At 43.8% G+C, this 26,405-nt stretch overlaps 1 protein-coding gene across 4 annotated transcripts in view; it reads right to left on the bottom strand.

Moving 5' to 3' along the window:
• Nucleotides 1–26,405, bottom strand: part of KHDRBS3 (KH RNA binding domain containing, signal transduction associated 3) — a 523,501-nt gene that overhangs the window by 123,877 nt on the left and 373,219 nt on the right. The gene's annotated exons all lie outside the window — the stretch shown is intronic.

Genomic DNA, 26,405 nt, shown 5'->3' on the forward strand with positions numbered 1-26,405 from the left:
GATGGAGACAATCCTTGAAGTGGAGAAGAGTCAGCAAAATCGACCGAAGCTCCAGGCGATTTATCGATCACTTGCGCTCTGAGGGTGCCCACTGGCCCTGAACAGGGACAGTCATACACACGGCTCCCCAGCCTTTGAGACTCTCATCCATAGACAGAATCACCCAATCCGAGATCCAGAGGGGAAGGGAAGGGCAGGAGTACATGTAATGGGTCCCCTAGGGGATTCTAGCATGAAAGCAGAGCATTCTGCATCAGACGCAGACAGGCTCTGGTCCAAGGACCACATCAATCGTTGCCACCATGATCCCCAGAACCTGGAGGACTACCATGCCATCAGGACCATAGTGGTCAGAAGGTCCCTGACAACCTGAAGCTTCTCCTGACTGACATAGGCAGGAACAATTTATTCTGTCCAATGTGAAATCGAACTTCCAGGTATTCAAATCCAGACATGGAACCGCAGATACGTCTGGTGGTCTGGGAAAATGGGAATGTGGAGATATGCCTCTGTCAGATCCAGGGAGGCTAGAAACTCCCTCGGCGCCACTGATGCTACCACTGAGCTGTCTCCATGCAGAAGCAATGCACTTTCAGCAATGACTGATTTGAGGTCCAGAATCGATCGCCAATCATCAGATCCTTTCTTTGGAACGATGAACTATACTGAGTATCTCCCAGAGCCCAAGTCTCGCTCTGGTACAGGTTCTATGGCTGCAATATCCATAAAGCACAGTTACTTACCGTAACAGGTATTATCCAGGGACAGTAGGCAGCTATTCTCACATATGGGTGACGTCATCAACGGAACCCGGATGCGGATGCCTCACAAGCAGACTTGCTTGAAGAAACTTGAAGTTTCGTGTCAACTGCACTGCGCATGCGCGAGTGCCTTCCCGCTTAACACAGGGCGCATCTCCTCAGTTCAGATAGCTAGCAGAGAAGCCAACCAGGGGAGGTGGGTGGGTTGTGAGAATAGCTGGCTTCTGTCCCTGGATAACACCTGTTACGGTAAGTAACTGTGCTTTATCCCAGGACAAGAAGGCAGGTATTCTCACATATGGGTGACCTCCAAGCTAACCAGAATGGGATGGTGGGAGTGTTGGCAATTTAGGAGAATAAATTTGTAATACTGTTTGGCCAAACTGTCCATTCCGTCTGGAGAAAGTATCCAGACAATAGTGAGAAATGAAGGTATGAACCGAGGACCAAGTAACAGCTCTGCAAATTTCCTCAATAGGTGTGGATCTGAGGAAAGCTACTGAAGCTGCCATTGCTCTGACTTTATGGACTGTGACTTTACTGTGAAGGTTAATCCAGCCTGGGTATAGCAGAAAGAGATACAAGCCGCCATCCAGTTGGAGATGGTACACTTAGAAATAGGATGGCTCAACTTATTTGGATCGAAGGAAACAAAAAGTTGAGGAGCAGTTCTGTGTGAATTGGTGCGTTTCAAGTAGAAGGCCAAAGCACGTTTACAGTCCAGAGTATGAAGAGCTGATTCTCCAGGGTGAGAATGAGGCTTTGGAAAAAACACTGGGAGTACAATGGATTGGTTGAGATGAAATTCTGAGACCACTTTAGGTAGGAATTTCGGATGAGTACGAAGAACAACTTTGTTTTGATGGAACACCTTGAATGGTGGGTCAGTAGCTTGCAGCTCACTAACTCGTCGAGCAGAAGTGAGGGCAATGAGAAACACCACTTTCCAAGTGAGATACTTCAGATGAGCCTTTTCAATTGGTTCAAATGGAGGCTTCATGAGATGAGTAAGGACAACATTGAGGTCCCAAACCACATGAGGCTTGAGGCCAGAATTGGATAAGTGCAAAAGATAGTCCAAAACAGAAGATAAAGAGGAAATCTGAGGCTCCTTATGATGAGAAAAACACCATGTAGAAAATCTAGTCCATTTTTGGTGATAGCATTGTCTAGTTGTAAGCTTTCTAAAAGCTACTAAAACGTCTCTTACAGATTGAGAAAACTGAAGAGGTGTTATGTTGAGAGGTACCAGGCTGTGAGGTGTAGAGACTGCAGGTTGGGATGAAGCAGAGATCTTTGACTCTGTTTAAGCAGAGAAGGAAAAACTGGTAGAAGGTATGGTTCCCTGCTGCTGAGTTGAAGTAGAAGGGAGTACCAGGGTTGTCTCGGCCACCGAGGAGCGATTAGAATCATGGTTGCATGATTGTTCTTCAATTTGATCAGAGTCTTGAGAATGAGATGGAACGGAGGAAATGCGTAGAGGAAAAGATTCGCCCATTCCAGAAGAAAAGCATCTGCCTTGAGGCGGTGAGGAGTGTATATCCTGGAGCAAAACTGAGGCAGTTTGTAGTTGTGGGGAGCTGCAAAGAGGTCTATTTGTGGTGTTCCCCACTGTGAAAAAATGTGGCAAAGAGGTGAAGAATGGAGAGTCCATTCTTGAGGTTGCAGTAGAAGACTCAAGTTGTCCGCCAAGCAATTCTTTGCCCCTTGAATGTAGACAGCTTTGAGGAAGGTGTTGTGGTGGATTGCCCAGTCCCAAACCTCCAAAGCTTCTTGACAAAGGGAGGTAGACCCTGTCCTGCCTTGCTTGTTGACATAATACATGGTGACTTGGTTGTCCGTCCGAACGAGGAATACTGTGTCGTGAAGCAGATGTTGAAGAGCATGGAGAGCTTTGAGGATCGCTCTGAGTTCCAACTGATTGATATGACACTGACGATCCGTACTGGTCCAGAGGCCTTGAGTATGGAGACCATCGAGATGAGCGCCCCAAGTGTAGGTTGAAGAGTCTGTCATGAGGACCTTCTGATGAGGGGGCGTTTGAAAAAGCAAGCCTCTGGAAAGATTGGAAGAGAGCATCCACCAACGGAGAGACTTCTTCAAGGAAGGAGTGACTGAAATGTGTCGAGAAGGAGGGTCGCAAACTTGCATTCATTGAGATGCCAGGGTTCACTGAGGAATTCTGAGATGAAGTCTGGCAAAAGAAGTCACGTGTACTGTGGAGGCCATGTGACCCAGAAGTACCATCATGTGTCTCGCTGAGATGGAAGAGCGGGAAGACACTGTGTGGCAGAGTTGAAGAAGAGCTTCCAGACGTTGTTGGAATGCTCTGAGTTGGACAGTGTCCAGAACAGCTTCAATGAATTGTAGAGTCTGAGAGGGCTGAAGTTGAGATTTGGGAAAGTTGATTTCGAATCCCAAACTTTGTAGGAACCAGGTAGTCCGTTGGGTCGCTACAATAACCCCTTGAGATGTGGAATCTTTGATGAGCCAGTCATCGAGGTAGGGAAATACCTGAAGACCATGATTCCTTAGAGCTGCTGCTACCACTACCAGGCACTTCTTGAACACTCTGGGAGACGAGGCCAGGCCGAAGGGTAGTACTCTGTATTGATAGTGCAGATTCCCCACCCGAAATCTGAGGTATTGACGGGAGCCTGGATGAATGGGGATATGAGTGTAGGCCTCCTTGAGATCTAGAGAGCATAACCAGTCGTTCTGATCTAGAAGGGGATAAAGGGATGCCAGGGACAACATTCAAAACTTTTCTTTGACTAGGAATTTGTTGAGAGCCCTGAGTTCTAGAATGGGTCGCAGATCGCCCGTCTTCTTCGGAACAAGGAAGTAACGGGAGTAAAACCTCATGTTCTGCTGTTCCAAGGGAACTGGTTCGATGGCATGGAGATGTAGCAGAGCTTGAGCTTCCTGAAGAAGAAGGGCGGTCTGGGATGGATTGGAAGGATACTCTCTTGGAGGAAGCTCTGGTGGAACCTTAGTGAAATGAAGAGAGTATCCTTCCCTGATGATGGTAAGCACCCAGAGGTCAGATGTAATTATTGTCCATCGGTTGTAAAAATGATGGAGACGACCTCCTATAGGGGGAAAAGGAGACAGAGACAGAACGGTGGAGGTTATGCTCTGTTGTAAACAGTCAAAAAGGCTGAGAAGCCTTAGGTGCAGTAGAAGGTTGGGGTTTCTGTTGCTTCTGAGGTTGTTGTTTTTTGTTTTTTTAAACTAACACAAAAGAAATAAAATAAAACAGCGATTCGTGAAGGAAAAAACACAAACCGCGATTGAGAGAAGGCACAAAGTGAACGAAGTTAAATGCAGAGAGTCAAAGACGGACTTCTCGGCTCCGCGGAAAAATGAGAACTGAGGAGACGAACCCTGTGCTGGGCGGGAAGGCACTTGCGCATGCGCGGTGCGGGCGACTCGAAACTTCTAGTTTCTTCAAGCAAGTCTGCTTGTGAGATGTCCTCATCCGGGTTTCATCGATGACATCACCCATATGTGAGAATACCTGCCTGCTTATCCTGGGATAAGTCTGTGGACTGTGGCCTGCACCTGAACCACCTACTTGGGACAGCCCGCAGGTGAATCCAGAAAATTATTGGTCAGAGGACAGAGAAACTCCAGTTTGTAGCCATCCCTGAGAATCTCCAGGACCCAGCGGTCAGAAGTAATGGCCCCGCCCCCATAACGAGCAATAGGCTGTACTCACAATTCTGTCAGGTGTATCAGCTTCACACAGCAGCTGGGCTCTGGAGAAGATTTTCTGCCTCAGAAAGTTTCCAAGTTTAATAAAAGTTTGCTATTGAAAGTCAAAGGGGTTTACATGCCCTCAGGAATACTGGGACCTCTTGGTCACTGGAAAGCCTGATAGAATCAGATAAAAACCTGAAAATAATAAACCAGATGTAGAACAGAAGAAAATACATCTTCACGATCCGCTTGCAGAAGGAAAAACTGAGGGAGAAGGGTACTGCCTAATGACATGAGGAGGCAGAGCTGAAGAACCTGAGTGCTCGTATATCAAAGTGAGTTTCCACATAGGAAGTAAGGGAAACTCACTTGATTGGTTCCCCCTCCCACAGGCCACCGACGCTGCTTACTTTCCACCCTCCCCCCGAGAACCGGCATTGCCCTTACCCTTACCGTGCAAACCCTTACCCTGATTTGGCACTGGCACGCAGTACCAACCCGCAAGACGTGCCGGTGCCTGAAGATCCTGTCTCTTGCCATTGGGCTGGGCCTTGAGCATCTGCGCATGCTCAAGGCTTTCTGTCTCCTGCTCTCTCCGAGTGTAAACTGCCTAGAACTTTTGGTTATGGTGATATAAAATAAGTTGTTATTATTATTATTGAGCATGCCATTTATGGCACCTTAATACCACACCTCCTTAAACATAATCATCTTAAAGGTGTTGCTTAGAATTTTGAATAAGCGATTAATCAAATCTATAATAAACTTGAAACTTAAACATATTACTTACCAGAAAGATTAAAGAAAATAAATGAAATATAAATTGTACACGCTTCTTTAAATATTTGTAGAAGGAAAACGCTGAAAGCTCAAGCTGTTATATAATAGGAAACCTGTCACATAGCTGAGGACATAATTGTAACTTTTTCAACCATGCTTTAAATGCACAATCAATGAAGGTTTAGTTGTTTTGGGAACCTTGTTTAGTAATATAGTTTTATTATCTGTTTCCAAAGGAAAATAGTAATTTACATTCATTGCGGTAAGCAATTAAAAACATTTTGAGTAAGCAGGTTTTCCTTTTATCTACTGTACATAAAACTTTCTATCTAATTTTTATAATCTATTTATATAGCAATCAATTCACTCATGGTAGTTTTGGTCTTGAGAACACAAACAGGGGTCATAAAACACGTGTTTCCTTATTTTTATGATAAAAGCATAAGAACATAAGATTTACCGCTGCTGGACCAGTGGTCCATCGTGCCCAGCAGAGAATCTAGTCTTACCTGCATATGTTCTGGACCAGCAGGAACTTATCTAAACTTTTCTTGAATCTCTGAAGGGTGCTTTCCCCTATAACAGGCTCTGGAAGAGCATTCTAGATTCCTACCACTCTCGGTGAAGAACTTCCTTACGTTTGTACAGAGTCTATCCCCTTTTAACTTTAGAGAGTGTCCTCTCGTTCTCTCCATATGTATGGTCAATCTGTTTATCACAGTTTTGAAACTTGCAAAAAGATACTTTGCCCCCCCCCCCCCCAAAGATATACATACCAATTAAGAACAGAAGCTGGCCTATACATTTCATTATAGACTACAAGCTGTTCCTGTTGATGCAACAAATTATGATTCACACTCTTAAGTTTTCTACCTGACAATTTTATTCCTCCACTGAGCCAAGTCTCCTGCAGAAATCTGATTTAAAGCATCTGAGTGGCCAATTAGAAGCAGGCTAAAATTTTAACCATTCTTAGTGAAAAATCTTAGCCCTTCAAGATAATACCTCTGAATATCTTTACAGACTACCTGAGCACTATGTGGATAGCACTGGGGCAGAGCTAGGGTGGTCCTGGAACTACCGTATTTTTCGCTCCATAAGACGCACCGGACCATAAGATGCACCCTAGATTTAGAAGAGGAAAACAAGAAAAAAAACCCAAACATTCTGAACCAAATTTTCCCTGCCAGGCTCTGTAACCAACCCCACACTCCTTGCCAGGCTCTGTACCTTGTCTCCCCTCTAGTGGTCTAATGGTAGGCCGGGACAGGGAAGGCAGGCAGGCCCCACGCGCCCCCCCCCCAGTACGTTGGTACTTTTTTAAATCCCAGCAGTCTAGCGCTTTATTGGCAGGAGCTTTCTGCGCTCCTGCCCTTCCTTCACTGGATGGCTGCCTCCTGATGTCTTCCGGCAGAGGCAGAGCGGCGCACAAGGCAGGAGTGAGCTTTTTGAGTGCCTGCATTGTCCTGTGATACTCCCTGAATGGCTGCCGTCAGTTCTTGCAGGACTCATCCAGCTGAAGCAGTGGAATGTTCTCATACTCCAAACTCCACCAACTCAACTGGAATTTGAAGATACGGTATTATAATTTTTGCTGAATGACACATCTTTAGTATGTTCCTTTTTGCCTCCCTTCCAAATGATGCTACAGACAGTTCACAGCATTATTTATGGTAATTTTTAGTAACAAAATCCTGTTCCCAGAAGGTTACAAGCATTATTGCTGTATATGACTTTGCAGACTGCTACTACCCAAAAAACTCACTTACAGCAAAGCCTTCAGGAACTTACTAACCTGAGTTAAACACTGACCTTACCTTTCCCCATCCCCAAGGCCCCATTGATAGGGAGAGTGTAGCACCTCCTTAGCTTGCCCATTTCGGCATTGCACATGCTGATCACTTTAATACGCAGGGACTTGCAAGCCTCCTTCTGCTTCTGAAGGTTGGTCTCCATAGCGATAGCCGCCAACTCTCTACTATCCCTGTGGATGGAGGAACATCGCCAGCGCTCCTACACGCCAAACAGTTAGTGGAGGCCAGTGGAGCAGGGCGGGGTTTGGCGCTTCACTTACAAACCCCATTCTGGAACGCGATGAGATCATAAACACGGAGGTCTTCGTTCGGCTTGTAAAAACTCACCTCCCCTCTACCCCTCGCGCTAGTTTAAATTTTACTTAAAAGGGTGGGGTTGGCTTGCTTACATCCAATAAGGTTTCAGGATGGATAGGAAGTGGGAGGAAGTTTCTAAGTGGCACCCGTTCAGGGTGGGACAGGCAGGAGCGCAGCAAGCTCCTGCCGATACAGCACTGGAACGCAAGGATTAAAAAAAGGTACTGGGGGGGGGGGGGGGGGGTGTATTTCCTCAATAAGACGCACCCTTATTTCCACCTACTTTTTTGGGGAAAAAATGTGTTTTATGGAACAAAAAATATGGTAATCAGGATAGTCACAATATGCAGTCAGCTATCCAGATAACAGAACACTGAAAAGGCGATTGCTAAGTTATCCAGGTATGCAATTGGACAACAAAATAAATATTGCCACCATCTAGATAAGACCCAGACATAACCACCTTATTCGTATACACAGTACTAGCTTCTATCTGGATAGTGACACTAAATATCTAGATACTGTACTTTTATTATTGTTATAGCCAGCATTATTAAAAGAGGCTGATGAATACTGACCAGAGTATTTTTCACGTAACTATGCATTGGTTGAATGATCTAAAACATGGCTTCTTACACAAACAATGGACAATGCATACATTAAAATGTTATGTTAATCATGTTTTCTATTCTGCCTTTACCTATTCAGTTCAAGATCAGATTACATTACAAGAGGTTGGGTCAGTTACTCAGGAAGTTACAATGAACAGTTTGACATGGACATTCAATAGGGTAGCTATTATATGTGGATCAATACAACAATTAATGCAGATAGGTCATAATTACAAATACATGGGGTTGTGCATTAGCATGGGATTGTACATTGGCGAGTCTCCAGCCATAGTCGATGCACCTGAAGTTGAACCACTCACTTCCCTTCAGTTCACTCTCTGCTTTTTATCTACCCACAGTAGATGAACTGCAGGCCATAACTCAGAGCCTAAATCCAAGCATAACTATTTAGAAAATCTGTCCCCTACCATTCTTAAAAATCACTTTAGCATCTTTGATCCATTCCTACTTGACATGATCATCAAAAGCCTCTCTACCGACTACATACCATCTTCTTGGAAATCTGCTCTTGTATTCCCAAAGCTTAAACAAATAAATATATCCGAAAACCAAATCAATAAGTACCGTCCTATCGCTAACTTACCTTTCCTAACAAAAATAATCGAAAAACTAGTCTTCAATTAACTGTCCAACTTCACTGAAAAAACTAATGCTCTATATCCCTACCAAACAGGGTTTTGGAAAAATTATTCCACTGAACTCTCACTCATCGGACTAACTAACCTCAATTCATTATTTTAAAGACCACCATAAATCCTCTGTTCTAATTTCTTTAGACCTCACTTCCGCTTTTGACACAATTGATCATTCCCTACTTCTTACACGACTAGAATCTATCAATATTTCTGGTACAGTTTTGCAATGGTTCTCTTCTTACTTTCAAGATCGAAACTATAAAGTCAATTTCAATGAATATCTCCTCCACTATTAACCAAAACTATGGAGTCCCCCAAGGCTCTATTCTCTCTCCCCTTCTTTTTAATATATTCCTGGCACCACTACTCACTCTGGTTCAATCTATAGATTTCACCGTATTTACATATGCCGATGATATCCAATTACTTCACCCCTTAAATCCTACATCCCCTGATGAAATAACTGAAATTAATCAAAAACTCAAAAAAATCAGCCTCTGGCTTTGGCATAATAAACATTCACTGAACATTCTTAAAACTATTAGTGTCCTTTTCTCGCCCTCTCCAGATGAACATTTATGTCTACCCATCTGTATCGACTCCTCTTCAATTCAAACGGATAGTAAAGTTAAACTTCTTGGAGTCATTCTAGACAAGGACCTCACCTTTCATGAACAAGTTAGTGCAGTTATGCAGAAATGTTTTCATTAGCTTAGATTCATCTGTTCTATTTCTTCTTTCTTGATCCCTCCTCAATTAATATCCTGATTCACTCCCTAGTAATTTCAACTATAGATTACTGTAATGCCCTTTATCAAGGTATAACCCAGAAAGAAATCAGTCATCTACAACTATTGCAAAACACTGCTCTTAAAGTAATCTATAATGCAAAAAAAAAAAAAAAAATTGACCATGTCACCCCTCTCCTCCGCAAAGCACATTGGCTACCTATTACTCATCATCTCTCCTATAAAATACTCCTCCTCACTTTTAAAACAAAAAACTCTAACCAACCGGCGTTTATAGATAAACTTTTGATCCCTTATTCATCATCTAGGACCCTCCAATCAAATAATCAAAATTTATTCTCCATACCATCAATACGGGAACTATTTTACGATACTACTCACAAATCCATCTTTTCAGTTACCGCCCCCTCTCTATGGAATGCCCTCCCATTAGACGTTCGAATAGATAACTCGCTTGAAAAATTTAAAGCCAAACTTAAAACTTTCCTCTTTAAAGATGCCTTTATTCTTTAGTATTAGCTTCAGCTTCTTAATTCCTTGATTCATGTGAAGCTTTGAAACATCTAATACTTCTTTTGAAATGATTCCCCTCCTAATGTTTTTGCCACTCCCCATTTACCATCCTTTTTTATTAATTTTACTTTGATGTATTTTAAACAACCTTTCCTTCCTATACTTTCCTTCCGTCTCATGTACGTTAATCTGAATTCATCTAGTATTTTTAATATTTGATAAAATATTGATTTTATTTACCTATTTTAATTGTCCCTTACAATCTTTTTATATTGTACACCATCTAGACATTTGTTTTGATAGATGGTATATAAAAAATAAAGAAACTTGAAACCATAAAGTTTCTTGAATTGCAACTTTCTGGCTTTAAACGACCTTTTCTGCAGATGAGAGAAGATAGAGAATGACATGGGGACAAATTTGTCCCTATCCCCATGGGATCTCAATTTCTCAGTCCGTCACACGAGTTCTGTCCCTGTCCCATTCCTGCAAGCTCTGCCTTAACTGCACAAGCCTTGAACATAATGATTTTAAAGTGCTTGAAGCATGTGTAGATGAGGACAGAGCTTGCAGAAAAGGGGCAGGGACAGAGCTCGAGGGACAGAATGGAGATAGAGCATGCAGGGATGGGGAAAATTTGTCCTTGCGTCATTATCTAAGCAGAGCGTGCAGGAAATATGTCCATGATCAGGACCTAGGCACTAGATGTACCAATTATGCGGGTCTTTAACTGAAATGGTCCTGTAGCAGTAAGTGTACCCCCTAAAGCCACTAGAAGCCTTGTAAATCAAAAGAAAACCCACCAATGTGAGGAGGTCAGAGTACTCTATGGTCCAGGAAGGTCCAGGCTGAAAAGAGCCCAAAGGCCCAAAAAACAAAGTTGGTTAAAAAAAAAAAAATAAAAAAATCTATTTTTTTTAACTCAACAAGGGAGAAAGACAAAAAAAAGTAAAATTATGACTAAAGTTAAAAGGAAAAATGAATGGGAAGGCACAAAAAGATTTTATCTTGATGCACTTCTCAGCTGTATGGAAAACTGATGGTCTGCGAGTCGTAGAGTGGGAAGGCACCAGTATGGGCAGTCAAAGTTTTAAAGTGACAGTACACTTTTTGACTATCTGTGCCAGGTTCCATGGATAACATCACTCACATGTGGGAATATAATGACCGCTTGTCCACGGAGAAAGGGAAAATAATAATAACAACTTTATTCTTCTATACCGTGTCACCCACCACCCCAGGGCAATGTGTCCAGGGCTGTGGGGACAAGGAATATCTCTTGTGGGCTGCGGAAGGCGCCACAAGGAAAGGAAAAATCAAAAGGTTTAGAACAAGGATTTTGCCCACAAGTCAGGTAAGTCTTTCAGGAAAACCAGGACTGGATTTATTTGGGTTGCATAACAGTGTAACCAAAAACATTAAAAAAAATGATTGTCAGGAATTTCAACCAAGCAATCCAGTCTTCCAAAATCTAGAGCTTCAATATCATACCCAATAAAGTCTTTCAATTCACATAACAAAAATTGCTCTGTATTCATCAATGAGCATCAATTTAAAGTTCTTTCAAAAGAAAAACTAACCAAAAAAAAAAGTCTCTTCCCTTTGGTAGTGTACTCAGATCACTGTCAGTGACACAGCACTGCTCTCTCTCAGCAATAGAAATGCTGACCAGGTGGTTTGCTCCATGTGATGGATTACTGCTACACAATAGAGCCCACTATCCCACCTCAAAACATGGGGCTAATTCCCCCACCACACTGGCAGGGTAAAGTGCGCACTCCCTCCCCAAATGGAGAAACTTAGCAAACTATTAAGCATAAGTTTTTCAGTCTTAAACTCCTGTGCTTCCCTGCTTCAGCTTCAACAGGGCAGGTAAAGTACAGCTTCAAAAATAAACCAAAACATTTCCTACAAAAACATAAGTAATAGAAATCCTCCTTAGGCAGTTTCCTTACTTGCCTTGAAGAGACACACTTCCATGGGTTGAGAATCCAGCTGAACCTCTGCACTTGGTTCTAACTCCAATTCCATGGCTTGTGGAACTTCAGAGAGGTCAGGAGTTATCCCAGCACCAGCTTCGGCAAACTCCATGCACTCAGGGGTTTGTTGGCCTGCAGAGCTCTCAGCCCTGAGCTAGGCTGCCAGAAAGACCCGTTTCAAGACTTCAAGTTTATGCCCAGTAGCGTCTACTGCGAACTTTCAAGACTCAAAGTAAACAAAGCTATGGGACCAGACAACCTACACCCCAGGGTGCTCAGAGAGTTGAGGGAAGTCCTGGCGGAACCATTATCTGTGCTCTTCAATCTCTCCCTAAGCACAGGAAGAGTCCCCTTGGACTGGAAAACAGCTAACGTTATTCCACTCCACAAAAAGGGCTTCAGGACAGAGACGGCGAATTACAGACCGGTAAGTCTCACATCCATAGTATGCAAACTCATGGAAACACTGATCAAACAGAAACTTGATACAATCCTGGATGAAGAAGATCTATGTGATCCCTATCAACATGGATTTACCAAGGGCAGGTCCTGCCAATCAAATCTGATTAGCTTCTTCGACTGGGTAACAAGACAACTGGATGCCGGGGAGTCCCTGGACATAGTGTATTTGGACTTCAGCAAAGCTTTTGACAGCGTCCCACACCGCAGGTTATTGAACAAGTTGAAATCGCTGGGATTAGGGGAAACACTAGCTGCATGGGTTAAGGATTGGCTGAGCGGTAGACTTCAGAGGGTGATGGTAAATGGTACCCCATCCAAAACATCGGATGTGACCAGTGGAGTACCGCAGGGCTCGGTCTTGGGTCCAATCCTATTCAACATATTCATAAGTGATATGACCCAAGGGCTCAGAGGTAAAATATCATTGTTCGCCGACGCTGCCAAACTGTGCAACATAGTAGGTAAAAGCACTATGCCTGACAGTATGACGCAGGACCTACTACTATTAGAATAATGGTCATCGACTTGGCAGCTCAACTTCAATGCTAAAAAATGCAAAGTGATGCACCTGGGTAAAAGAAATCTGTGCAGGACTTACACGTTAAATGGTGAGACCTTAGTTAGGACCACGGAAGAACGGGATTTAGGTGTAATCATTAGTGATGACATGAAAACTGCCAATTAAGTGGAAAAGGCTTCCTCAAAGGCAAGGCAAATGATGGGTTGTATCCGTAGAGGTTTTATCAACAGGATGCCAGAGGTCATAATGCCACTGTACCGGTCCATGGTGAGACCTCATTTGGAATATTGTGTTCAATTCTGGAGACCACATTACCGGAAAGATGTGCTGAGAATTGAGTCAGTTCAGTGGATGGCCACCAGGATGGTCTCGGGGCTCAAGGATCTTCCGTATGAAGTAAGGCTGAATAAATTGCAGCTGTACTCACTTGAAGAATGAAGAGAGAGAGGGGACATGATTGAGACATTTAAATATATCACGGGTCGTATCGAGGTGGAAGAGGATATCTTCCGTCTTATGGGACCTTCGTCCACCAGAGGGCATCTGCTGAAAATCAGGAGAGGGAAATTTCATGGTGACTCCAGAAAGTATTTCTTCACTGAGAGGGTGGTCGATCATTGGAATGAACTCCCACGGCAGGTGATTGAGGCCAACAGCATGGCAGATTTCAAAAATAAATGGGATATTCATGTGGGATCTCTAATGAGGTAAGGGCAGGGGGTGGTGAGCAAAATCAAGAAGGGTCACTAGAGTGGGCAGACTTGGTGGGCTTTGGCCCTTTTCTGCTGTCATTTTTCTATGTTTCTACTTTTCCTGCGACTGTTCTCCTTCTCTCCAGTTCTCCCTCTGCCTTTCTAACTGTTCAGACCTGAGTTTAAGGAACCTGCAGCCCCGCCCAACACTCCCAGGTGCGAAGCATTTCCAGTCACAAGACTTGGGAAGGTGTGGGGGAGGGGAAGACTGCAGCTCAGCCCCTAAGCTCCCTCTACTGGACACAGTAGGAATAGCAGGAAAAAGGGTAAACTGGTGTTTAGCTTGAGCAATTTGAGAACTAACTGCTCCAGGCACAGACCTTATGCTAGGGCCAGTCCTAGCAGGCACACCTCACATACCACAACCGCCATAATCTTGCGACTTCTAGGCAGTTTACATTGAAGAGAGCTGGACAATCAGCGAGTTACAATATGTAGAATAGTCAGTGAAATTATAGTAAGTAGAAACTTAAAAGAAATGCAGCGAATTACAATGTACAATTTGTTAAGAATTTCAAAGGGGACATATTATGGCAGAAGCAATGGAACATGTGTTTGGTGTAATTACTGTTTATGTGATATATCTGTCGAATAAGGCAGTTTTTATGACTTTTCTAAAAGCGTCGTAGGTCAGTCTAGCCCCATTAATATAGTTGTCTAGCCAGTGGTGTTGTTTATTTGCTTGGTACATAAAAGTTCTATCCAGAAATGTTTTGTATTTACAGCCGGTGATGCTTGGGTATGCAAATAGCTTGCAGTTTCTGGTTTGTCTTTTTGGGCTGTATAATAAGAAGTGAGATAGCAAGTATGTAGGAGCTAGTCCCCAAACTAGCTTGAAGCATATACAAGAGAACTTGAATATTATTCGTGCCTCGATTGGCAGCCAGTGCAGTAGTCTGTAGTAGGGGCTAACATGGTCGCTTTTTTTCAATCCAAATATCAAGCGGACCGCTGCGTTTTGAACAATTCTAAGTTTCCTCACTGTTTTTTTTGGGTATACCCATATAAACGATATTGCAATAGTCCAGTGTAGAGAGCACTAGTGATTGCACTAGTAATCTGAATGATAATGGGTCAAAGTATTTTTTGATGGTCTTTAGTTTCCATAATATCAGGAAACATTTTTTTACCACTATATTCGTGTGTTCTGCCATTGTCAATTTTGTGTCTAATGTGACTCCCAATATTTTTATTGTTTTAGTAATCGGGTAGTCGTGGTTTTTGATATGTAGCGTTGTTTTGGTAATTTTGTCCGTTGGGCTTGCAAGGAAGATTTTTGTTTTTTCCGTGTTTAGTTTCAGTTTGAAATTGATTGTCCGATGTTCTAGTTCGGTCATAATATGGGAAATGTATTCTGAGGTTTCGTTTATTATGTTGTTCACTGGAATTAAGATGGAAATGTCATCTGCATATATGTAGTAGTTCAAGTTTAGCTTTTGCAATAAGTCTCCTAGGGATGATATGTAAATATTGAATAGTGTAGGTGATAGTGGAGAACCCTGTGGTACTCCCGAGGGATTTCTCCAGAAGTTTGAGTATGTCCCACCACTAACCACATGGTATGATCTCTTTATTAGGAAACCCTGTATCCAGTTTGCTACTCTTCCCGTAATTCCTATTGCATGTAATGCAGCATTATTTTGTGATCAACGAGATCAAAAGCACTGCTGAAGTCTAGTTGTAAAATCAGAGCACTTGTTCATTTGCTGAATAGGCTGTATAGGTGATTTAGTATTGAGGCTAGGACTGTTTCAGTGCTAAAACCTTTCCTGAATCCTGATTGGTGTTCATTGAGAATGCTAAATTTGTCTAGGTGGTTCACTAGCTCCAAGTTTACCAATCCTTCAAGTACTTTGGTAAATATAGGGATGCTTGCTATGGGTCTGTAGTTGGTTTTCAAGGCTAGTGAGTTTTTTTGATCTTTAGGGATGGGTGTGATAAGTATTTGTCCCATTTCCTCGTGAAATGTTCCTTCGGTGAGAGTGATTGTTATCCAGTTAAATAGATCCTTTTTAAAATCTAGTGTGGCTGCTTTCAAGGTCTTGGAAGGACATATGTCTAGAAGGCAGTTTGATTTAGTATATTTATTGAACAGGGTTAGAAATTGGTGTCAATTTGGAGGTTCAAAATGGTTCCAGATCATGTCTACTCTAGGTTCTTTTTCGTGGGGTCCGAGTTGGAATTCGAAGTTGGGTGAGGGTGAAAGTATGGTCGCTCTTACGTCTAAGATTTTGTTGTTGAAAAAAGTGGCAAGGGTTTCTGCTGAGGGCATACATTCACTTTCCCGTAGCAGGATTTGGGTAGTGTCTTGTTAAGTCTGTTTACCAACTTGAACAATTCTTTGCTATTAGTTTTGGGTGTCCCTATTTTTTGTGCGTAGTGTTTTGTTCGTTTTTCTCTAATCAGATTTTTGTAGTTTTTCATTTTTAGTTTCCAGTGTGTTTTGTCTTCCTCTGTTTGTTTTTTGCCAGATTCTTTTTAGTTTTCTCAGTTCCTGTTTTAGAGTTAGTAACTCAGAGTCGAACCATTCATTTAGTTCCCTTTCTTTCTTTTTGTGTGTTTGGAGAGGTGCTATTTGATCTAACACTTCTTTGCTAAACTTTGCCCATCTAGTTGGAAAGTCCTGTATTTCTTCAATTTTGGGTTGTAGTTCGTAGTGAGCCCAGAATCTGTTGGATTTATAGTTCCTCTTCTGGTGATTGTGGTTGGTTTGTGTGCTTTTTTTAAAATTTTTGTTGGGGTGATTGTTTTTGCCAATATAACTCAAAATTACATATGTAGTGATCTGACCAGATGCATTTTTCCCAGGTCCCTGTGCTATGGTGGATCTTTGGGTCAGGGATATCTTTTTGCGAAAAGTTTGTGTCTAGTTTGTGGCCTTTTTCGTGTGTTTTCTCTGGTTTTGGTATTATGAAACCGAGAGTTTTTAAGAAGGTGTTTATTTCTATCACGTCTGGTTTTTCCACCTGCTCTAGGTGAATGTTTTAGTCTCCCAGTAGCAGGTTGTACGTTCCTTTTATGGTATTAATAGTGAGGTATTCGAAGCACTCTTCTCTAGTATTTGTCCACTTTTTGGGGGGAATGTAGAATAGTGTCACGGTTAATGCCTCTTTCAGTTGGGTGCTGGTGACCTTGCAAGTTAATATTTCTAGGTCTTTTGTGGTTTTTGAGTCTATTTTGCTATAATCAAAGGTTTCTTTTAAAATTATCGCTATACCACCCCCTTTTTTCCAGTTTCTAGATAGTTTTATTATTTTGTAACCTTGGGGTACCTGATTACTATTCAATGTACTGTAAACTGCTTTGGGTGAATCTCTTCATGAAAAAGTGGTTAATACAGCCAAATAAATAAATAAGGGTGCATTAAGGACACTTTTTACTTTACCAGTTTCAGTAAGTACTTCATCTCATATGTTTATATGTTTTAATGTAACCTTCGCAGAATTGTGGAATGTAGCGGCTATAAATTTTTTAAATAAAGAAATAAATAAAACCCTAAGAAAAAAAATAAAGATTAAAGTAATAACATTTATCAAATATAACAGTGACAATCCTGTTACACTGCAAATGGCAAAGCATTTAAAGGTTGAGAACAAAAGAAAATGTCAAGTTGTCAAAGTCGAAATTAATATATCAAAGCAGATTACTGAAGCTGTTATAATTGTCCAAATCAGGGTTCAATGCTTTTGATGCTTATATAGCCTTATTGAATATTAAAAATATGAGACTGAAGTTTGAGTAAGCCTTCTATAAAATGCATTTGATACAGAGTTAGAAAAATGTGTATTTCGATCCATGCATTTAAAAACCATCTAGTATTTTAGGAGAGGCTTAGCAAACATGATGCATCTTCTAAATGAAGACGTTTCTTTGGCACATATCAGAAGAAACCATTTGATAATACAAAATTTTAAAAATTGCATCATGACTTGAGGATTTGTACATATAAGCAGTGCTACTTCCATACGTCAGAAACAAAATTGTTACTTATGCACATGAGTGGCAGATTTTGTAAAACTGTACATCCAACAAGAACAGATTAAGATGCTCAGCTATAAAATATAGCTTTGACATTTTGAGATAGGTATGAGAGGAAAGCATTATTTCCCCCCCCTCATGGTCTCTTCTAAAAGCTTGTTTGAATGACTCAGACTCAAAGCAGGTACAAACCCTAATATAAAAATTTTTCTTACATATACAAGTACTGCTTTTCTAAAATATGGAATATACATATACCGTATTTTCACGCATATAACCTTGCGCGTTATACGCGTGAGCGTGTTGTACAAAATTTTTTTTACATAGTTCCCCCCCCCGACGTCCGATTCACCCCCCCACAGGACCGCTCGCACCCCCACCCCGAAGGACCGCTCGCATGCACCCGCACCCCCACCCCGAAGGACCGCTCGCACGCACTCCCACCCGCACCCCCACCCTGAAGGACCGCTCGCACCCCCACAGCCTCCCGACCCCCCCCCATCATGTAGAAACTCCTACCGGTGTCTTGCTGCTTCCTCTTGGTGGTCCCAGCCCTTCTGTGAGCCCTGCGTCTGCGCTGCTTCCTCTTCCGGCGGTCCCGCCCTTTCTCTGACGTCAAGCCCTCTTGCCCCGCCGACTCCCTGACTCGATCGGGGCAAGAGGGAGCTCAAGCCCTCTTGCCCCAGCCAACCGCGGCACCCCCGACACGATCGGGGCAAGAGGGAGCTCAAGCCCTCTTGCCCCCCCGACACGATCGGGGCAAAAGGGAGCCCAAGCCCTCTTGCCCCGCTGACTCCCCAACAATATAGAGCCAGGAGGGAGCCCAAGCCCTCCTGGCTCTGGCGACACTCCCCCCCCCGCTAGTTGTTCGGGCCAGGAGGGAGCCCAAGTCCTCCTGGCCTTGGCGACCCCCCTACCCCCACCCCGCACTACATTACGGGCAGGAGGGATCCCAGGCCCTCCTGCCCTCGACGCAAACCCCCCTCCCCCCAACGACCGCCCTCCCCAAGAACCTCCGACTACCCCCCCCAGCCGACCCGCGACCCCCCTGGCCGACCCCCACGACACCCCCACCCCCCGTACCTTTGTGTAGTTGGCCGGACAGACGGGAGCCAAACCTGCCTGTCCGGCAGGCAGCCAACGACGGAATGAGGCCGGATTGGCTCATCTGTCCCAAAGCTCCGCCTACTGGTGGGGCCTAAGGCGCCTGGGCCAATCAGAATAGGCCCGGGAGCCTTAGGTCCCTCCTGGGGGCGGGGCCTTGGGCACATGGTCGGGTTGGGCCCATGTGCCTCAGGCCCCGCCCCCAGGAGGGACCTAAGGCTCCCGGGCCTATTCTGATTGGCCCAGGCGCCTTAGGCCCCACCAGTAGGTGGAGCTTTGGAACAGATGGGCCAATCCGGCCTCATTCCGTCGTTGGCTGCCTGCCGGACAGGAGGGTTTGGCTCCTGTCTGTCCGGCCAACTACACAAAGGTACGGGGAAGGGGGGTGGGGGTCGGCCAGGGGGGTCGCGGGTTGGCTGGGGGGGTGGTCGGAGGTTCTTGGGGGGGGCGGTTGTTGGGGGGAGGGGGGTTTGCGTCGAGGGCAGGAGGGCCTGGGATCCCTCCTGCCCGTAATGTAGTGCGAGGTGGGGGTAGGGGGTCGCCGTGGCCAGGAGGGTTTGGGCTCCCTCCTGGCCCAAACAACTAGCGGGGTTGGGGTCACCAGAGCTAGGAGGACTTGGGCTCCCTCCTGGCCCGATATTGTCGGGGAGTTGGGGAGTCGGCGGGGCAAGAGGGCTTGGGCTCCCTTTTGCCCCGATCGTGTCGGGGGTGCCGCGGTTGGCTGGGGCAAGAGGGCTTGAGCTCCCTCTTGCCCCGATCGTGTCGGGGAGTCGGCGGGGCAAGAGGGCTTGACGTCAGAGAAAGGGCGGGACCGCCAAGAGGAAGCAGCAGGACACCGGTAGGAGCTTCTACATGATGGGGGGGGGGGTCGGGAGGCTGTGGGGGTGCGAGCGGTCCTTCAGGGTGGGGGTGCAGGTGCGTGCGAGCGGTCCTTCGTGGTGGGGGTGTGAGCGGTCCTGCGGGGAGGGGGGTGAATCGGACGTCGGAGGGGGGGGGGCATCAGGCTTTCAGGGTGGGGACAGGACTTCAAGGGGGAGAGGAGAGTCGGGGCGGGCGAAAGGAGAGTCGGGGTGGCCAGAGGAGATCCGGGCGGGCGAAAGGAGATTCGGGCGGCGACGGGAGAGTCGGGCAGCATGCGCGATATACGGGTGTGCGCGGTATACAAAAATTTTGTTACATATATTTGTTTCCCTTGCGCTATACCCGTGTGCGCGTTTTACACGGGTGCGCGTTATCTATGTGAAAATACGGTACTTTGATGGAACACTCAAATAATGCTTCCTTCAGATCTCCATGCGCTGCATCAAAAAGGTGTATGTAGCACATTTTCTAAAATTGTATATACTTGAATGCTTATTTACAAGTATAAAGCCAAAATTTGCAGATGTAAATGGCATGTAACAATTCAGATAACCTCTAGTGCCTCTCGGTATCTCTAGTGGAATAGATTTTTATAGATGTAATGTATAGCTTTATCTGGAACTAAGATCAGATAATATTAGCATATACTATAAAATCAACTTTTTTCCACTGATTTTAGCTTAATGCATACATTTTAAAATCCAAATTTTAAATGATATGCTTGGAGCATTTCTGTTTTCTTAAAAAAAATTATATATGACTTAACTCATATCCATTCATCGATTAACATGCAATATATTGATTTAGTGTGGATTCATATTTTTTTTTAACAAATGCTAATGAACTAAATGTGCACCAACATAAGCACCCACATGTATACTGCGTTTGGGGTGTTGTAAACTCCTAACATCTCTCCACCCCTGCCCTCTTCAGAGTTAGGCCAATTTGAAACCATACTTTCCCTTTTCACCTGTCCCCAGCCATCTCTTCATTACACTTTATGAAAAGAAGATGAAGACCATCACCTTCCCTCCAGCTCATGTGAGCTGCCTTCTTCTGATTCTCTTCAGCCCATGAGGGCTGTTTATAACGTATACATATAAGTATACATATATATATAAGTAAGACAATTGATATGCCGGTAACATAAGTAGGATGATTGATTAATTTATGCCATATTTATTCTGGTATTAATTCTGTATTGTAGCACCGCCACAGAAGCCCCTGTAACTTTGTATAGAGCCCATGTATTGTAACACTTCGCAGAAGCTCTTTGTAACTCTGTATTGTAACACCTTTTTTCCACAAAGTCATGGAATAGAAGGGGATGTACTAAGATGGATAGGAAAATGGCTGGAAAACAGAAGACAGAGAGTGGGCATAAATGGGAAGTACTCAGACTGGAAGAAAGTAATTAGCGGTGTGCCTCTGGGCTCGGTTCTTGGGCCTATCTTATTCAATATCTTCGTAAATGACCTGGAAGAAGAAACAACCAGTGTTATTGTCAAGTTTGCAGATGACACAAAGCTATGCCGGACAATCAGGTCACAAAAAGACAGCGAGGAACTTCAGAGAGATTTGAAGCAACTTGAGAGATGGGCAGAAAATTGGCAGATGAGTTTTAATGTGGAAAAATGCAAAGTGATGCACCTGGGCAGAAAAAACAAGGAGCATGAGTATAAACTGTTAGGTATAACATTGGGGAAGAGCGAACAAGAAAAAGACTTAGGGGTACTGATAGACAGGACCCTAAAGCCGTCGGCTCAATGCGTAGCGGCGGCAAAGAAAGCTAACAGGATGTTAGGCATGATAAAGAAGGGAATCACGAGTAGATCAAGGGAGGTCATAATGCCGCTTTATAGAGCAATGGTCAGACCACACTTGGAATACTGTGTCCAACACTGGTCTCCATACCTGAAAAGGATATAACACTGCTGGAGAAGGTGCAGAGGCGAGCGACGAAGCTAGTAGAAGGTATGGAGAACTTGAGCTACAAGGATCGCCTCAGAAAACTGGGATTATTCACCCTTGAGAAGAGAAGACTAAGAGGGGATCTGATAGAGACTTTTAAATTGCTAAAAGGAATTGACAAAATGGAGCAAGCTCACTCACCAGCAGGGGGAAAGGATGGAGAGCAAGAAATAGCCTTATTCACATTGGCGAATGTGACCTAGACTCGGACCAGAGGTCATGGCCTGAAGCTGAGAGGGGACACGGCCAGGACAAATGTCAGAAAGTTCTGCTTCACACAGCGAGTGGTGAACGCCTGGAACTCTCTCCCGAAAGAGATGGTGGAGGAAACTACCATTCTAGGATTTAAGGGAAAATTGGACGCACATCTTCTTGCAGGACACATTGAGGGATACGAGTGACTAATGTATGCATCAGGGTACGCCTGGCTGAGCCTCCGCGTGTGCGGATCACCGGACTGGATGGACCCCAGGTCTGATCCGGTGCAGGCATTTCTTATGTTCTTTTACAGAAGCTCATGCCAATCGCTCTGAATTGACATCCCAGTCATTAGTAGCGGTATAGAAGTTCACAATAAACAATAACAGTTGCTCCTCCTTTTGCCTACTTGGGCTGTTGATGCTACTTCCTTTCCTTCACTATGTAGGTCACTGATGCAAAAAGGTCTGGGTCAGTAACCTGGCATAAATTCACTATTTGTCTATTAAAAATATCAGATGTACCCACGATAGGTGGGTATATCAAATCTAAATAAAACTTGAAACTTAAAGTATAAATGCAGAATATAAAATTAACACATCCAAACCAATCCACAATTTTATAAATAATTTCAGTTGTACTCATTTCTTGCAGCTTTTAATACAACAGAATATCAATGTATCATATGTAATGCTTTATATATATGGTATAAAATAATAAAAGTATACTATTATCTTTGTTTTAACAAGTGCTCTCTGAAAACAATAGTTCACAAGTCATACATGTGGCCACAAGAAAGCCATTGGTAAATAATAATGTTAAAAGGTATTTTAAAGCAAAACCTTTTTTTTTAAAAAAAAAACAACTTTTATTGGTTGCCAAGGCACATTATACAAAACATGTCCATAAAAATATAAACAAAATAACCATAGATCTGAAAAGCATTATACACAAGATGTCCATTATAGTACAGAAAACAACCTTAAAGCAAAACCTTTTGACTGCTCATACAGTACATGGTGGTAGTTTCTGTACTCCAGTTACTATTTACATAGATTTGATTAGGAGATGGAATAACTTTGAAGAGGAGGAAGTTGGATTAGTATCAGGGCCAGAACAAGAATATTAAGCGCTCTAGGCAAACCTTCAGCCTTGCACCGCACTCTTGATTAACCCTCAGGTCCCTAGCCTCTTGTGAGAGTTTCATAGCATGCTCAATATTCATGGTCACCCTATCATCACCCTAGTAAACTGTCTGCTTTTCCTCTGGATAAACATATGTCAATGGCTCTTGAGTTAGGGGCTGTGGGGATCAATTGTTTAGCTATGGCTGCAGATGCTACATAAGAATAGCCTTACTGGGTCAGACCAATTGTCCCAGTAGCCCATCTTCACAGTGGCCAATCCAGGTCACTAGTACCTAGCAAAACCCCCAAAAGTAGCAACATTCCATGCTACTGATCCAGGGCAAGCAGAGGCTTCCTCCATATCTGCCTCAATAACAGGCTATGGACTTTTTCTCCAGGAAATTGTCCAAACCTTTCTTAAAATCAGCTACATTAAATCATTCTTCCCACAACCTAGTCTTCCTAGTGGTTAAACTTGTCCTGATTAGTAAGTTTCAGGTTTATTTAATCTTGATATACTGCATTTTGTAAGCATCTATGTGGTTTACATTATATTATCTAATAATAGTGAGCTAAGGGAGAGAGAAAGAGGAATGATAGGGGGAAGAACTACGATAATTGACAGAACAGAGAGAGGAGAGGATGGATAGAGAAGCAGGTAAGTTGTGCAAAGCAGTCTCCACAAGAGCAAGCCAGGTGTGGTGGAGGGAGACTCACTCAAAAGCATTCTTAAAAAAAAGGATCAATAGAGGATTCCTGTCTTAAGTCATTGGGGAGGGTGTCCTACAGGGTAGAATCTATCACTGAGAAGATATTTCTGGTTGAGTCGTAAATGATCGGATGTGGTGAGGGAACAAAAGAATAGCCTTACAGGATCAGACCAATGATCCATCTAGCCTAGTATTCTGTCTTCACAGAGGCCAATCCAAGTCACAAGTACCTAAAACTCAAACAGTAGAAGCATTCCATGTCACCAATCCATGGCAAGTAGTGGGAATGATTAATAGGTTCTGCTAAGGTGATTTAAGGGTGTGAGTAGGCAAATAAGGAATTAAAAGATTGTCCAGATAGGGAGGGAAACGAGATTGATGTGTTTTATAGACTAGCAATAGAATCTTATAAGTCAGCCAGTGTCGCACAGGGAGGGTGTTACATGGTCAAATTTCTTTCTTCCAGTAATCAAATTAATGGATACATTTTGGATATCTGTGAACACTGAAGGTCTTTAGATCTGATACTATAATAAAGGAAATTGCAAAAGTCAATATGACTAATTACCAGAGAGTGTTACTAAGATATTGATTGTAGGGAGATGTAAAAGATTAGACATTGAACGAATCATACGTAATTTGAAGAAGCAGTATTGTATGACAGATGAAATTTGAGACTGGAAAGTCAGTTTTACGTTGAAAATGACCACCAGGATCTTGAGTGTCGGTGATAGTCCAATACATATATTAGATAGAATTAGGGGCAGGCAAGGTCTGGAGTATCATGATTGGCAAAGAGAAGTGATTATCATGATGCCAGGATGTTATTTTATCTAACTTTAATGTACTTGAAGGGTGTCAGAGATATCTAGGGATGGAGGAGTTTTATATTGTCATAAGAACATAAGAATAGCCTTACTGGGTCAGACCAATGGTCCATCTAGCACAGTATCCCATCTTTGCAAAGGCCAATCAAAGTCAGAAGTACCTGGCAAAAACCCAAATAGCAGCAGTATTCCATGCTACTGTCCCATGTCTGTCTCAACAGCACACTATGGACTTTTACTCCAGGAATTTGTCCAAACCTTTTTTAAAACCAGCTACATTAACTGCTCTTACCACATCCTCTGGCAACACGTTCCAGAGCTTAACTATTCTGAGTGAAAAAATATTCCTCCTATTGGTTTTAAAAGTATTACGCTGTAACTTCATCGAGTGTCCCCTAGTCTTTGTAAATATTAATGAAGTATAAAAATCGATCCACTTGTACCCGTTCTACTCCACTCAGGATTCTGTAGACTTCAATCATATTTCCCCTCAGCTGTCTCTTTTCCAACCTGAAGAGCCCTAACCTTTTTAGTCTTTTCTCATACGAGAGGAGTTCCATCCACTTTATCATCTTCATAGATGAAGGATGTAAAACCGATTGATTGAGCAAGTGTGAGTAGCGGGGGACATGAAAATGTTAAATAGTGAGGGAGCATGGAGTCCTGGGGTACACCATGAGGTAGAATGTAGGAATCAGACTACTGTATATATTCGAATATAGGCCGAGATTTATGGGCCAAAAAAAGGCCCAAGAATGGGGGTCTCGTCCTATATTTAGGTCATACAATGAAGACCCGACCCCCCCTTCCGGATGTTGCAGGCCTCAACCGGCCTGCCGTATGACTTGGTAGGCTGGGACAGGAGGACCTCTCCTGTCTCCCATCCCAGCCAACTAACAATTTTTTTTTTTTTAAATCCCTACCCCGTGCTTACCTTTTTGCACAGTTTTAATCCTTGGTTGTCCAGCGGTTTATGGGGCAGCAGCGATTTGAACACGCCCTGCCCCATGCTGAGCCTCTCCATCCCTGGTTCCCATTTCGTGGCCAGTGACACACCCAACAGGGCCGAGCTTTTTGTGCTTCCTGCTAGGCCTCGTGCCGCTGTCTGAGTGGCTGCCGCCAGTTCTCATTCCACAAGAACTGGCGGTTGACATTCAGACAGTGGCATGGGGCTGAGCAGGAAGCACCAAAATCTCAGCCTTTTCGGGTGTGCTGCTGGCTGTGAAATGGGAACCAGAGACGGAGAGGCTCAGGACAGGGCAGGGCTCGGAAAGATCATTCCTGCCCCATACACCGCTGGACCACCAGGGATTAAAAACAGGGGGAGTGGGGTTAAAAAATTGTTAATTGGCTAGGACTTGAGACAGGTGGCATCCCTCCTGTCCCAGCCTACCAATAGACCACCAGAGGGGGTACAGGGTAGGAAGGTGAGACAGGGTGCAAAGCCTGGCATGGCAGGGAGGGAAGAGGGCTGGGTACAGAGCTTGGCAGAGCATGGAGGGAAGAGGGCTGGGTACAGAGCCTGGCAGGACAGGGAGTGAGGGGGGGCTGGGTACAGAGCTCTGCAGGGCAGGGAATGAGGGGTGGGGGGCTGGGTACAGAGCCTGGCAAGGAGTGAGGAGGGCTGGGTGCAGAGCCTGGTAAGGAAGGGAAGAGGGCTGGGTGCAGAGCCTGGCAGGGGAGGGCATGAGAGTGGAGACACTGGGTGCAGATCCTAGCAGGGCATGGCACTTGAATATTAAGCTCCCGTCTTATATTGGAGTCAACCATTTTTCCTCCTTTGGGGGGGGAATGGGGGTCTCGACTTATATTTGGATCGACTTATATTTGAGTTTATACAGTAATCAACTGCCATCTTCAGAAAATATTCCCTAGTTAAGAGTTGTCTTCAACAATTGTTAATGGGTAAGGAGTATTTTGTTGGGGAGAAATATAATCCAAACAAGACAGGGGGCATTGCCATGAAATGGAAAGTTCATGTTTGGGGCTGATCAAAGACACTGGTTATGTTGTTTCTGCTCAAAAATTAAGGG

Source organism: Geotrypetes seraphini, chromosome 2 (assembly GCF_902459505.1).
Source record: "Geotrypetes seraphini chromosome 2, aGeoSer1.1, whole genome shotgun sequence".
Taxonomy (NCBI): Eukaryota; Metazoa; Chordata; class Amphibia; order Gymnophiona; family Dermophiidae; genus Geotrypetes; species Geotrypetes seraphini.